General features: G+C 43.7%; 1 protein-coding gene and 1 pseudogene across 9 annotated transcripts in view; one reads left to right on the top strand and one right to left on the bottom strand.

The window, feature by feature from the left end:
• The first annotated feature begins 715 nt into the window (after nucleotides 1–715).
• Nucleotides 716–12,333, top strand: part of RAD52 (RAD52 homolog, DNA repair protein) — a 51,618-nt gene continuing 40,000 nt past the window's right edge. For 6 of the 9 annotated variants that reach the window (XM_066369525.1, XM_066369532.1, XM_066369535.1 and 3 more), the window contains exons 1-2: nucleotides 716–851; nucleotides 6,597–6,689. The gene's annotated coding sequence lies outside the window, so the exon portion shown is untranslated. Of the gene's footprint in view, nucleotides 852–6,596; nucleotides 6,690–8,136; nucleotides 8,259–12,333 lie in introns of those variants that run through there. The other 3 variants (XM_066369526.1, XM_066369534.1, XM_066369527.1) reach the window with 2 other exon arrangements.
• Nucleotides 4,871–5,422, bottom strand: LOC136391709 (ribosomal protein uL24-like pseudogene; annotated as a pseudogene).

A 12,333-nucleotide genomic window follows, 5' to 3' on the forward strand; every position in this document is an offset into this window, starting at 1 on the left:
AGAGAATTATTTTGTTGTTTCTAGTATTGATTTAGGGGTGTGATGACTAACCTCCTTAACCTTATTTTTGAGTATTGCTAATAAGATGTGCAATCATCAGTCAATAACAAGGCACAGTTAGTTCCAAGGGACATTCTAACGAACTCCCTCCCCACATGTTGCCATTTATTCATTTCCCTCCAGTCCTAGATAATTTAAGAAGCCATCAGGTGATAAGGGTCTGTGGTGGGGTGGGGGTGGGGGTGTCTCGGTTTGCTTTATCTGTCTGGGGTGGAATCTATAAAGGGCTCTAATAACCAGTTCTCAATGAGACTTAAAAGCATGGTTTTCTTTTCTTGTCATATCCACAGTGTATAGGGATAGATAATGAGAAGTTTCTGCGCCGCCCCACAGCGGCATTGTACCCCAGAAATGGGTTGTGTGGCTCTACAGGAAGGCACGGATAGAGTGGACCCTGAGAAGCTTTAGCGCATGTCCCGGGGAAAATTCACCCGCCCGCCAGGGGGCAGCAGAGACCCAGGCGCCGCACAACCGGAGGGCGCGGTGCCGGACTGGAGGCAGAAGGAGGGGCGAGAGAATGGTTCAGCCTCAGAACATAAGAGGTCAGCATCGTGCTTCCACCTTGCTTTACGCTTTCGACAGATTGCTTTACGGCCCCCCCTATTTGATTTACGGCTCCTCCTCCTGTTTTTTCTGCTTCCTCCCGGGGCTAGCTCTGGATGTGGACCGGCCTCCCAACGTTCCCGTGCACTTCCTTCCCCAGTCTGCTCTGCGCGGCTCTATCTAGGCTCCCTTCCCCTAGCACTTAGCCTAGACCGAGCCCCCTGCGTGCACCGCGCTGCCGGAGGCGCGTAAGTGGGAAGAGAGGGCGGCCAGGGGCTGAGCAGAGCCGCGGGAGGGCGGCTGCGCTGGGCCTGCGGCCTGAGGGCAGTGATCATGAGTACGGAGACCTGTTGTAGAGTACGGTAGGGGTCAGGACCCCGGCTTCCTGAGAATTTGGTTTGGAGGCAAGGAGCGCTAGAAACTTGCACCAGCACCCGTGGTACAGGCCCCAGGCCCCGACTTCGGGAGGAAGGCAACCGAGTGCGAGCCGTGGCGGTGCCTGCGCGGGCCAGACGCCACCGAATGCCGCTTGTGGAGCGGAGTGAAGGGTGCTGAAGTTTCTGGGTTTGGAGGAGTGACTGCGGTTTGGAAGGAATGATCCATTTAAAAGGAATCGGACGTTCAGTTTAGCCGCGTATACAGTCTTCTAGGCCTGTTTTTCTTTTTTTAATTGGGATACAATTCAGCTTGACCTGCGGTGGCGCAGTGGGTAAAAGCATCGACCTGGAACACTGAGGTCGCCGGTTCGAAACCCCGAGCTTCCCTGGTCAAGGCACATATGGGAGTTGATGCTTTCTGCTCCTCCCTCCCTTCTCTCTCTGTCTCTTCTCTCTAAAATGAATAAATAAAATCTAAAAAAAAAAAAAATTTTGAGATACAATTCATATACGATTAAATTTCTTTTAAAGCAAACAATTCAATGGTTTTTAGTATATTCATAAGGTTGTACAATCATTATCTAATTCTAGAACATTTTCCATCACCCTAAAAAGAAACCTGGAGGCCCTGGCCGGTTGGCTCAGCGGTAGAGCGTCGGCCTAGCGTGCGAAGGACCCGGGTTCGATTCCCGGCCAGGGCACATAGGAGAAGCACCCATCTGCTTCTCCACCCCTCCCCCTCTCCTTCCTCTGTCTCTCTCTTCCCCTCCCGCAGCCAAGGCTCCATTGGAGCAAAGTTGGCCCGGGCGCTGGGGATGGCTCTGTGGCCTCTGCCCCAGGCGCTGAAGTGGCTCTGGTCGCAACATGGCGACGCCCGGGAGGGGCAGAGCATCGCCCCCTGGTGGGCAGAGCGTCGCCCCTGGTGGGCGTGCCGGGTGGATCCCGGTCAGGTGCATGCGGGAGTCTGTCTGACTGTCTCTCCCTGTTTCCAGCTTCAGAAAAATGAAAAAAAAAAAAAAAAAAAAAAAAGAAACCTGGAGCTCAGACGCTTCTCAATATCACCTGAGCCCAACCCTACTAATCGTTTTGTCCCTATGAATTTGCCAATGCTAGATAAATATTTCACATAAGTGGAACCATGCCATATTTTTCTTTGTGTCTGGTTTATTTCACTTAGCGTGTTTTCAGGGGTCATCCATGTTGTAGCATGTGTCAGTACTTTTTATGGATTACTAATAGTCAATTGTAGGGATATACCACGTTTCTCCATTTATGGGCATTTGGGGCTTTCCCCCACTTTCTGGCTTCCTAGACCTTTTAAGGTCTATTCCAAACTCTCAGTTTGAGGTGCAGACGTTTTAAAACTAAATTTCACTCTGGGATTGGGTCAAGTACACTGCTCACAAAAATTAGGGGATCAGGGAATGTGCAGATACTCCAGTCCTTTCAGCTTTTTGTATAGTGAATTTTCACTAATGAAATAAAAGTTGGGTTTGCATCTAATTTACATAGTCAAACTACTTTCTTTGACTTGTTTGCTTTTTCTGATGTTCTTGTTTAATAAAAAAAAGTCAAATGCTTTTTTTTATCACTTCATATTCATTTTGAAATATCCCCTAACTTTTGTGAGCAGTATATTTCAGTGACCTCTGTTTAGGGAACTTGGTCTTTTTTAAAAGTCTTTGCAGTGCGGCACTGATTAGACCATTAACTGTAGTGGTAACACGCAGAAAATGTCTGTATGCAGTTCTTATCAGAGCTGCTGTGTAATGTATGCCATGGCCTGTTGTCTTGTGTATGAACTAGGTGTAGTTGGAGAGGAGTGTATGAAAATGTAACCGAGATAGCTGTACAAGAGTGACTTTACCTTTAAAAACAGAGGATCTTTTATTTGTTAAGTCTTTATTTACGAATTTATCTACTTGCTAAGATTTCTTTGAAACCCCAAATTGATAATTAGGGCACTTTTGCAGATGTGCATAGTGCCGAAAAATTTGAGTTTCCCAGTGCGCCTGTTTCCAGTTGAGGTTAAATCAGGCAATGCTCTGCCTCGTTTCAGCTCTCATACTCAGAAAATGAGAGGCCTTGTTGCAGGTATATTTAGTGCCAGGTTGTTGTTTTTTTTTTGTTCGTCTGTTCTTTTTTCCACATTTTGTTGGTGATTTCACTGTATGGAAAGGCCTCCAAGCATATTGCTGAAGTGTTGTCTGTTGTAAGTGCAGCAAGGCAGTGATATATATGCCTTACAAAGACATATCACTTTAGATAAGCTTTGTTAGCAGTGAATTCAATGTTAATGAATCAATAATATATATTAAAGAAGGTGTCTTTAAAGAGAAACACACATAAAACAAGGTTTTGTATTGACTGCTTGGTGAAAATGTATCTAGAGCCTTGCAGGAACCTATTTCTCCTAGGAGCAGTGGTTCAGTATTTGATGATTCAGCTTTCATGGTGACTTTATAGAACATAACTACTGTGGATAATGAGAATTCACTGTATAACTAATTTAAATACTGAAGGACAGAAGCCTAGTGTGGGTAGTTTTTAATCTCTGTGACTTTTCTACTCAAGATATTCATTTTTAATATCATACAGGCAGTTTTGAAGTGGAGAGAAACTAAAATGATTTATGTGCTGGGAAGGAACTACGTTAAGTGCTGGAGATTCAGTAGTTAGTATATGGTTCCTCTGGGTTTTTTTTTAGTGAGAGAGAGGAAGGGAGAGAGATGAGAAACATGAGTTCTTCGTTGCAATACCTTAGTTGTTCATTGACTGTTTTCTCAGATGTGTCTTGACCTGGGGCTTACACCAGCGACCTTGGGTTTCAAGCCAGTGACCATGGGGTCATGTCTATGGTCCCATGCTCAAGCCGGTGACCCCGTGCTCAAGGTGGTGACATTGGGATTTCAAACCTGGGTCCTCAGCATCCCAGGCCAATGCTCGCTCCACTGTGCCACGCCGGGTCAGGTGGGATATTTGTGGTTTTATTTGTTCTTATTGGTCTGTCTAGTTTTTGGAGGATATATTGGGATATAGCTGCCATAACCTTGACTATCAGGAAGTCTTTCCTAATACTTTAAAAAATCTTTTAGAAAAATTTGATTGATTTTAGAGAGACAGAGGAAGGGAGAGAAAAAGAGAGACAAACGTTCATTTGTTGTTCCACTTAGTTGTGCATTCATTCGTCGCTTCCCATATGTGCCCTGACCAGGGATTGAACCCACAACCTTGGTATTTTAGGACGATGTTTTAACCGACTGAGCTAACCAGCCAGGGCCTCTTTCCTAACATTTTATTTTTAAAAATTTGAAGCCTTCAGGAAACTTACACAATTAATACCTGTGTATCTTTCACCTAGATTCATAAATTGTTACTTTGCTTTATCTTTTTCTCTTCCTCTTTACAAACACACACTCACATTTTATTAATTGAATGATTTGAAGGTTGCAGAAAACATGTCAATTTACTCTAATACTTTATTATATATCTCCTATATAACCGTGATATAATTATCACACTCAATAAATTAAATGATAAAAGACTAGCATCTAATATGCAGTCCATCATCAGACTTCCCCATTGTCCCAGTAATGTCCTTTATAGCTTTTTTTCCTGATCAAAAATCCTACCAAGGATCACACAGCACATTTTAGTTGTCCTGTTTCCTTCTACTCTTCTTTAACCTAGTAGACTTTTTTTTTTTTTTTAGCGAGAGAGAGATGGGAAGGGAGAGAGATGAGAAGCATCAACTCGTAGTTGTGTCACTTTAGTTGTTCATTGATTGGTTTTTTTTTGGCATTAAGAAACATTTCCAATATTTATTCATAAAATTAATCAAAAACAGTAACAGCAGATTTACAGAGCCACATATCAATCAGTGAGAAAGGAGGAAGGAAACAAAATATCCCAGAGACATCTTGAAAAGTTTCAAAGGAATACACACCTGGCTAAAAATCTACAGCTAAACTGTTGTCTCCCAACAGGTTATACTCATTCCCGCATTTTCTCAATAAGTTCTTCCTTATATTTGCTTTTCTCTTTTCCAACTTGTCGAGATTTATCTTTGCGTTCGAGAACTTTTTTCTGATCTCTGTCCAGTTTTAGCCTAGTGATAACCACCTTGCTTGGGTGAGTGCCCATGTGGACGGTCATGCCAGTAGCCTTCTCACGCTGCACCCACTCTATATAGGTGATGTATTTCTTTCTGTACACCTGTATTACCTTGCCGATCTGCTGACCTTTGTGTAGTGTCCTCGAACCACCTGGACCTCGTCGTCCTTGCGGATGGGCATGGAGTGGACATTGTACTTCTGCTGCAGCTCCTTGGACAGCGGGGAAGACATGATCTTCTGGCACACATGCAAGGGGGCATTGAAGTGGTGTTTGCGGTTTTTGCTGCGGTCCGAAGTTACAAAAGAGTTGAACTTAATGGTGACCATCTCTGCTCACCAACTTGGCACCAGAAGTCTGATTGCTTCTCATATGTGCCTTGACCGAGCTAGTGATCCCCTGCTTAAGTCAGACACCTTGGGCTTCAAGCCATTGACCATGGGGTCATATTTCTGATCATACACTCAAGCTGGCGACCCTACGCTCAAAGCTGGTGAGCCTGCACTCAAGCCGGCAACCTTGTGCTTTCAAACTTGAGTCCTCAGCGTCCCGGGTCAATGCTCTATCCACATGCCACCATCTGGTCAGGCTAAGCTAGAAGACTTTACTAGATTTTTTGTTTTACTTTGTTTTGTTTTTTTAAACATTGACATTTTTTAAGAGTCCAGGCATAGGTTTGAACTTGTCTGATTATTTCCTCAAGATCAGAATCAAGATTAGATTAGTAGACTACAACCTAAGTGACAATGTGACATTCTCAGTGCATCCTTCAGAAAGCACTGTTATGACTTGGCGATATTATGTTTACTTACTTAAGATGGTTATTTGCCAGATGTCTTTTGCCACACACCCCCTCTCACCCCCTGCAAATTTTCTTCAAGTGCAAGTAGTTTCTTTGGGAGGTAACCAGGATATACTGGTACAGGAAAGGAGAAGTGAGGGAAAGAAAAGTCATTCAACAAAGGTACATTGTCAAGCCAGTCACCACTGGTGGGCAACAAAACCTAATTTCACTGGGAACTCTGGAGTCAGTGCAGAACTCATGCTCAGTGTTGTCTCACGAAACAGGTGAGACATCTAGTGACTTTACACTCCAACACTTGTCAGTCATTGTTTCAGACTGCTCCCAGGGGCATCAATTCTCTGGTGCTTTCATCTTACTACTAACAGGTGCAAAATCGACCTTGGATGCCAGAGGAAGCCTTCAGGTAGAGATGCAGATGCTGGCATTTGGAGGTTAGGGCAAGGCGCACTATTGTGGTTGGAGTTGCAGGGATAAGTGGCAGAGGATTCATAGTGTCTGCTGTTCCTGGGTACCCCAGGGCCTGGAGCTTGAGGCGAAAGCTTATATCCCATTATGTTTTTAGGAAGTGCAATTCCAGGAAGCAGAAATGAGGGAATTGGGGGTTGAGGGGAGATGGAAGATTAAGTCAGTTCATGGGTACATTTCCAAGCTGGCCACCATTTAGTAACAAGTACAACTGATTGCTTGATTTCCTGAAGCTGTCTCCCAGGACGATGTGTAGAATACTGCACAGAACAGTCCACCCAAGGGAAGGACGGAGAAGATTTGCCCCAAGCTTCTGTATCTCACTGGTAAGGGCTTTGCTCCATGGTACATTTACTCCTCAAAACTTTCAGATTGTGCACATGTGGGCATCAGGTGGGTCCCACAGATTCTCACAACTCAAAGTCAAGAGGGAAGGCAACAATGGGAAGTGAGAAGCATCCAGCATGAGCAGGAAGTAAGGGACCATTGGGTTGTGGGTTGTGCCTGTGTGATTGCTTAGAACTCATGCATATTTGGTCTGCCTAATCATTGGCCTTTCGGGATGAAAAAAGTGATCAGGGACCTCAGACAGACAAGGCTGGGAAGACTTGAGATGCTGCTGCATAAAGTATGCCTGATACATTTGGATTCTACTTTTGTTTAACAAATAGACACACATGCACGTGTAACACATACACAAACACAAATCACTTACAAAAAAAGGCAATACCTATCTCTTGCTTGTGGGGATCCAGCTAAATGTTACTTCTACCCATATTTTTTGATATATGACTAGAGCTTTCTATGTGCCTGACCAGTCAGTGGCACAGTGGATAAAACATGGGCCTGGGATACTGAGGACACAGTTCGAAACCCTGAGGTCATTGGCTTGGGCGTGGGGTCCTGGCTTGAGCTAGGGGTCACTGGCTTGGCTGGAGCCCCCCAGTCACGGCATATATGAGAAAGCAGTCAATGAACAACTAAGGTACTGCAACTATGAGTTGATGCTTCTCATCTCTCTCTTCCAGTCTATCTTTCTCTCTCACTAAAAATAAAGCATTCTATAAAAAAGATATTTTAATTTTATAAAAAGAAAATAGTTGTGAACAGTTCAGAATGGAAGGCAGATCAGTAAAAAATTTTTCGAAGTAGAAACTGGAAAGAAAAAGTGATTCCATGTTTATTTTATGGGCAGAGATAGGGTTGTCCTTTCCTTCAACAAAAGGTTGAATCTTTTATAATATTGTTTAGAAACATAGCAACAAGTTGCTTTTTAAACATCAAAAGTTTGCCTGACCGGTGGCAGCGCAGTGATAGAGGCTCGTCCTGGAACACTGCGGTCACTGGTTTGAAACCCCAGGCTTGCCGGGCCAAGGCACATATGGCAACAACGAGTTGATGCTTCCTGCTCCTCCCCATGTCTTTCTCTCTCTCCTAATATCAGTAAAATAAAATCTTAAATAAATAAATAAATATGAGTTTAACTCTTTCCTTATAAAATTAGTTTCTAAAGAATTAAAAAATATACTTGGTCTGTCTATTCTGCATTGTGTATTTCATTCATTACTTCATCTACTCATTTAATTACTAACCACTTTCATTCCTGACCTCCTGTGGAATCCCCTACCTTCTAGGAGCTCATGGGGGAGTGGGAGAAATGGGTGTGGCAGAGACAGTAGTCACCAAATGATCAAATGCTTTCTTACATTTCCCAGCCTCCGTTGCAGTTAACGTGGGGCCATGTGACAAGTTCTGTCCACTTCTGGCCTAAGACAGCTATGACCTGGTGTGACTCCTTCAACTGTCTGTAACCCTGCTATGATGACCGTGGAGGTCACATGTGCTACATGATGCAGCTACAAGAGGGACCAGGTTACCACACTGCATTAGATCTTGTATGGAATGAGATACAAACCTTTTTGTGTTAAGCTATTCTCCCTTCTTTGTTTTTTTTCTATAGCAGTAAATATACATAACATAAAACTTATTTAGCCATTTTAAATCATGCGATTCAGTGGCATTACATCCATTCACAATGTATATACAGTGTGTCCGTAAAGTCATGGTGCACTTTTGACCAGTCACAGGAAAGCAACAAAAGACGATAGAAATGTGAAATCTGCACCAAATAAAAGGAAAACCCTCCCAGTTTCTGTAGGATGATGTGCCAGCATGTGCGCATGCACAGATGATGATGTAACACCGTGTATACAGCGGAGCAGCCCACGGCCATGCTAGTCGAGATGTGGACGGTACAGAGGAAAGTTCAGTGTGTTCTGTGGCTCGCTAAATTTGAATCCGTGACCAAAGTGCAATGTGAATATTGGCGTGTTTATAACGAAGCGCCACCACATAGGAATAACATTACTCGGTGGGATAAGCAGTTGAAGGAAACCAGCAGTTTGGTGGAAAAACCCCGTTCTGGTAGGCCATCAGTCAGGGATGAGTCTGTAGAGGCTATACGGGATAGCTACCTCAGGAGCCCTAAAAAAATCTGTGTGTGAGCCCACATCGAACTGCACTGAATAGGTATGAAACTGGAAGAGGGTTTTTTTTTTTTTTTTGTATTTTTCTGAAGCTAGAAACGGGAGAGACAGACAGACTCCCGCATGCGCCCAACCGGGATCCACCCGGCACGCCCACCAGGGGGTGACGCTCTGCCCACCAGGGGGCGGTGCTCTGCCCCTCTGGGGCCGCTCTGCTGTGACCAGAGACATTCTAGCGCCTGGGGCAGAGGCCAAGGAGCCATCCCCAGCGCCCGCGCCATCTTTGCTCCAATGGAGCCTCGGCTGCAGGGGGGGGGGGAAGAGAAACAGAGAGGAAGGAGAGGGGGAGGGGTGGAGAAGCAGATGGGCACTTCTCCTGTGTGCCCTGGCCGGGAATCGAACCCGGGACTTCTGCATGCCAGGCCGATGCTCTACCACTGAGACAACTGGCCAGGGCCTGGAAGAGTTTTATTTGGTGCAGATTTCACATTTCTATTGTCTTGTTGCTTTCCTGTGACCGGTCAAAAGTGCACCATGACTTTACAGATACACTGTATACTCTTCTTTTTAACAAATAATCAGGTGCTCACTGGAGACTTTGTGAATATACTGTTCCGCCACAACTTTTAGCATCCAGTGGTGTCTTGCTGGATGCTGCTATTATCACATAATTTTAATGATAAATTTATGAAGTTGATCTTATTCTTTACAAATGAGGAAATTTGGGCACAAAGAGGGCACCCAATATATAAGTAACTTACCTGATGAAGCTGGATATTGATCCAAATTTAACTGTAACATTCAAAGCATGTTTTATAATGGGGGTTGGCACACTATGCTGTGAGTCAAATCTGCCACCTCTTTTTGTAATAAAATTTTGTTGAGGCACAAGCATGCCCATTCATTTCCATATTGCTTATGAATGCTTTCCTGCTCAAATGCCAAAGCCGAGTCGTTGTGACAGACCAGATGGCCTGCAATACCTAAAATATTTACTGTTTGACCCTGCTTTATAGAAAGGTATTTACATTTTTTGCTTTTGTTTTTACTAAAATAGTATGTTTGAAAATAGTGCTAACAGCTTTATTTTGTAAAGGATTCCTGCTGCACTCTTCTTCCCATTGCCCCTCTTTAGAGACATACATGCTGCATTTGTTTAACTCTCTTTTCTGGCCTTTACAGTTACATTCTAAATAATATCCCATTCAATTATTATCTTTTTTAAATAGTAAAAAAATTTTTTGGTTGACTTCCTCTTTCTGTCTAAAGGGAGAGAGGGAAGGGGGAGAGGGAAACATTGATTTGTTGGTCCACTTACTTATGCATTCATTAGTTGTTTCTTGTATGTGCCTTGACCTGGGACCAAACCCATAACCTTGGCGTATCTGGACAATGCTGTCCAGTGGTTGGCAAACTGCGGCTCGCGAGCCACATGCAACCTAATAGTGTGCAACGTTTTTAGCAAGGCCAGCTTAGGAGTACCCTAATTAAGTTAATAACAATGTACCTACCTATATAGTTTAAGTTAAAAAAATTTGGCTCTCAAAAGAAATTTCAATCGTTGTACTGTTGATATTTGGCTCTGTTGACTAATGAGTTTGCCGACCAACTGAGCTACTTGGCCAGGGCCTATTATTTCTTAATGTATCAATTTTAGATCCTAATTATTAACTAACCTAATTTAGGCCACTATTCTACTTTTTAGTGCTGTATTATAAATAAATTTATCATTCTTAGCTGAAATGTAATGTTCTATGATCATTTTTATGCATTTTCCTCATAATGTACCTAAGAAAATTAATAGGAATTTAGCAATAACTAACATTTATTTAGTACTTCATATGTGCCAGGCATGATTCTAATGCAATTTCATCCAGTAAATAAAGATTAAGTGGGGAAAAAAGATTAAATGAGTATTTACGGTACTATTATTATTTGTATTTTCTACATGAGAAAACATCATTTAGAGCAATTATGTAATTTTGCCCTTGGTCAAGCACCCAGTGAGTGATTGAGCCAGAAACGGACATTTAGAACTTGAATTCTTAAACATTATATTTTAATGCCATGTGGAGAATCTTACTTTTTGACAGTCATAGATTTGTAGTTCTCTTAGCAGCTCTGAAAATTTAGAACACATAAGTTTGCTGAGGCACCAGTTTTCAATCTGGTTTGAAACAGGTGTGGAAGTAGTCAGGTTAGTGGGTCAGCCAGTTGCAGGTGCTTTTTCTGAGGGTAGTTCTGCTTTCTAATGGATTATAAATGTGCACAGCTTCAGTTTAATGCACTAGCTCTCAAACTTGAGCTTGCATCAAAATCACCTGGTAAGCTTGGTAAAGCCATAATTCCCGGGCCTCATGTCTAGTTTCTGACTCAGTAGGTCTGGGGTTGGGCCTGAGACTTCACATTTCTAACAAGTTCCAAAGGAAGCTGATGCTGCAAGGGACCAAAATGGGCTAATGTGCCATTATTCCTGAAAGTGACGGGTCTTCTTTGTTACCTTCTCTTACTTTTTATTTTCTTTTCCAAGTGAGAGGAGGGGAGATAGTGAGACAGACTCCCGTATGTGCCCTGACTGGATTCATCTGGCAACCCTAGTCTGGGGCTGATTCTCTGCCCATCTGGGGCCATGCTTGCAACTGAGGTATTTTTAGCGCCTGAGGTGGAGGCTCCACGGAGCCATCCTCAGCGCCCAGGGCTGATGTGCTCAAACCAGTCGAGCCATGGCTGCAGGAAGGAAAGAGAGAGAGAGAGAGAGAGAGAGAGAGAGAGAGAGAGAGAGAGAGAGAGAAGGGGGAGGAGGAGGGGTGGAGGAACAGATGGTCGCTTCTCCTGTGTGTCCTGAACCGGGAATTGAACCCAGGACTTCCACATGCCAGGCCAGTGCTCTACCATTGAGCAAACTGGCCAGGGCCCTTCTTTACTCTGTAATTGTCAGCTCCTGGCAGGCAGCTCAGTTACTGTGGCTTACTTTTTTTTTTTGTTCCCATAGAGGCCAGGTTCACGTTGCTCATGCAGTAGGTGGTAATAAGTTAATTGTTTGCTCTTCCTGAGAATGTTTTTGTAATTTTGACTTTTTCATTTATAAACATTATAATTATATATAATTACAACATAATTCTCATTATAAAAATCACCTTTAATAGCACTATCAGCCTAACAAGAATTTTAGCAGAAAAGTAGCAGCAGCCCTGGCTGCTGCTGAGTGGTAGAGCATTGGCTCAGTGGTAGAGCATTGGCCAAGTGTGTGGATGTCCTGGATTCGATTCCCGGTCAGGGCACACAGGAGAGGTACCCATCTGCTTCTCTACTCCTCCCCCTCTCACTTCTCTCTCTCTTCCTCTCCTACAGCCATGGCTTGATTGGAGCGAGTTGGCCCCGGGTGCTGAGGATGGCTCCATGGCCTCCACCTCAAGCACTAAGAAGAGCTTGGTTGCTGAGCAACAGAGAAATGCCCCAGAGAGCAGAGCATTGCCCCCTAGTG

Source organism: Saccopteryx leptura, chromosome 2 (genome assembly GCF_036850995.1).
Source record: "Saccopteryx leptura isolate mSacLep1 chromosome 2, mSacLep1_pri_phased_curated, whole genome shotgun sequence".
NCBI classification, from domain to species: domain Eukaryota; kingdom Metazoa; phylum Chordata; class Mammalia; order Chiroptera; family Emballonuridae; genus Saccopteryx; species Saccopteryx leptura.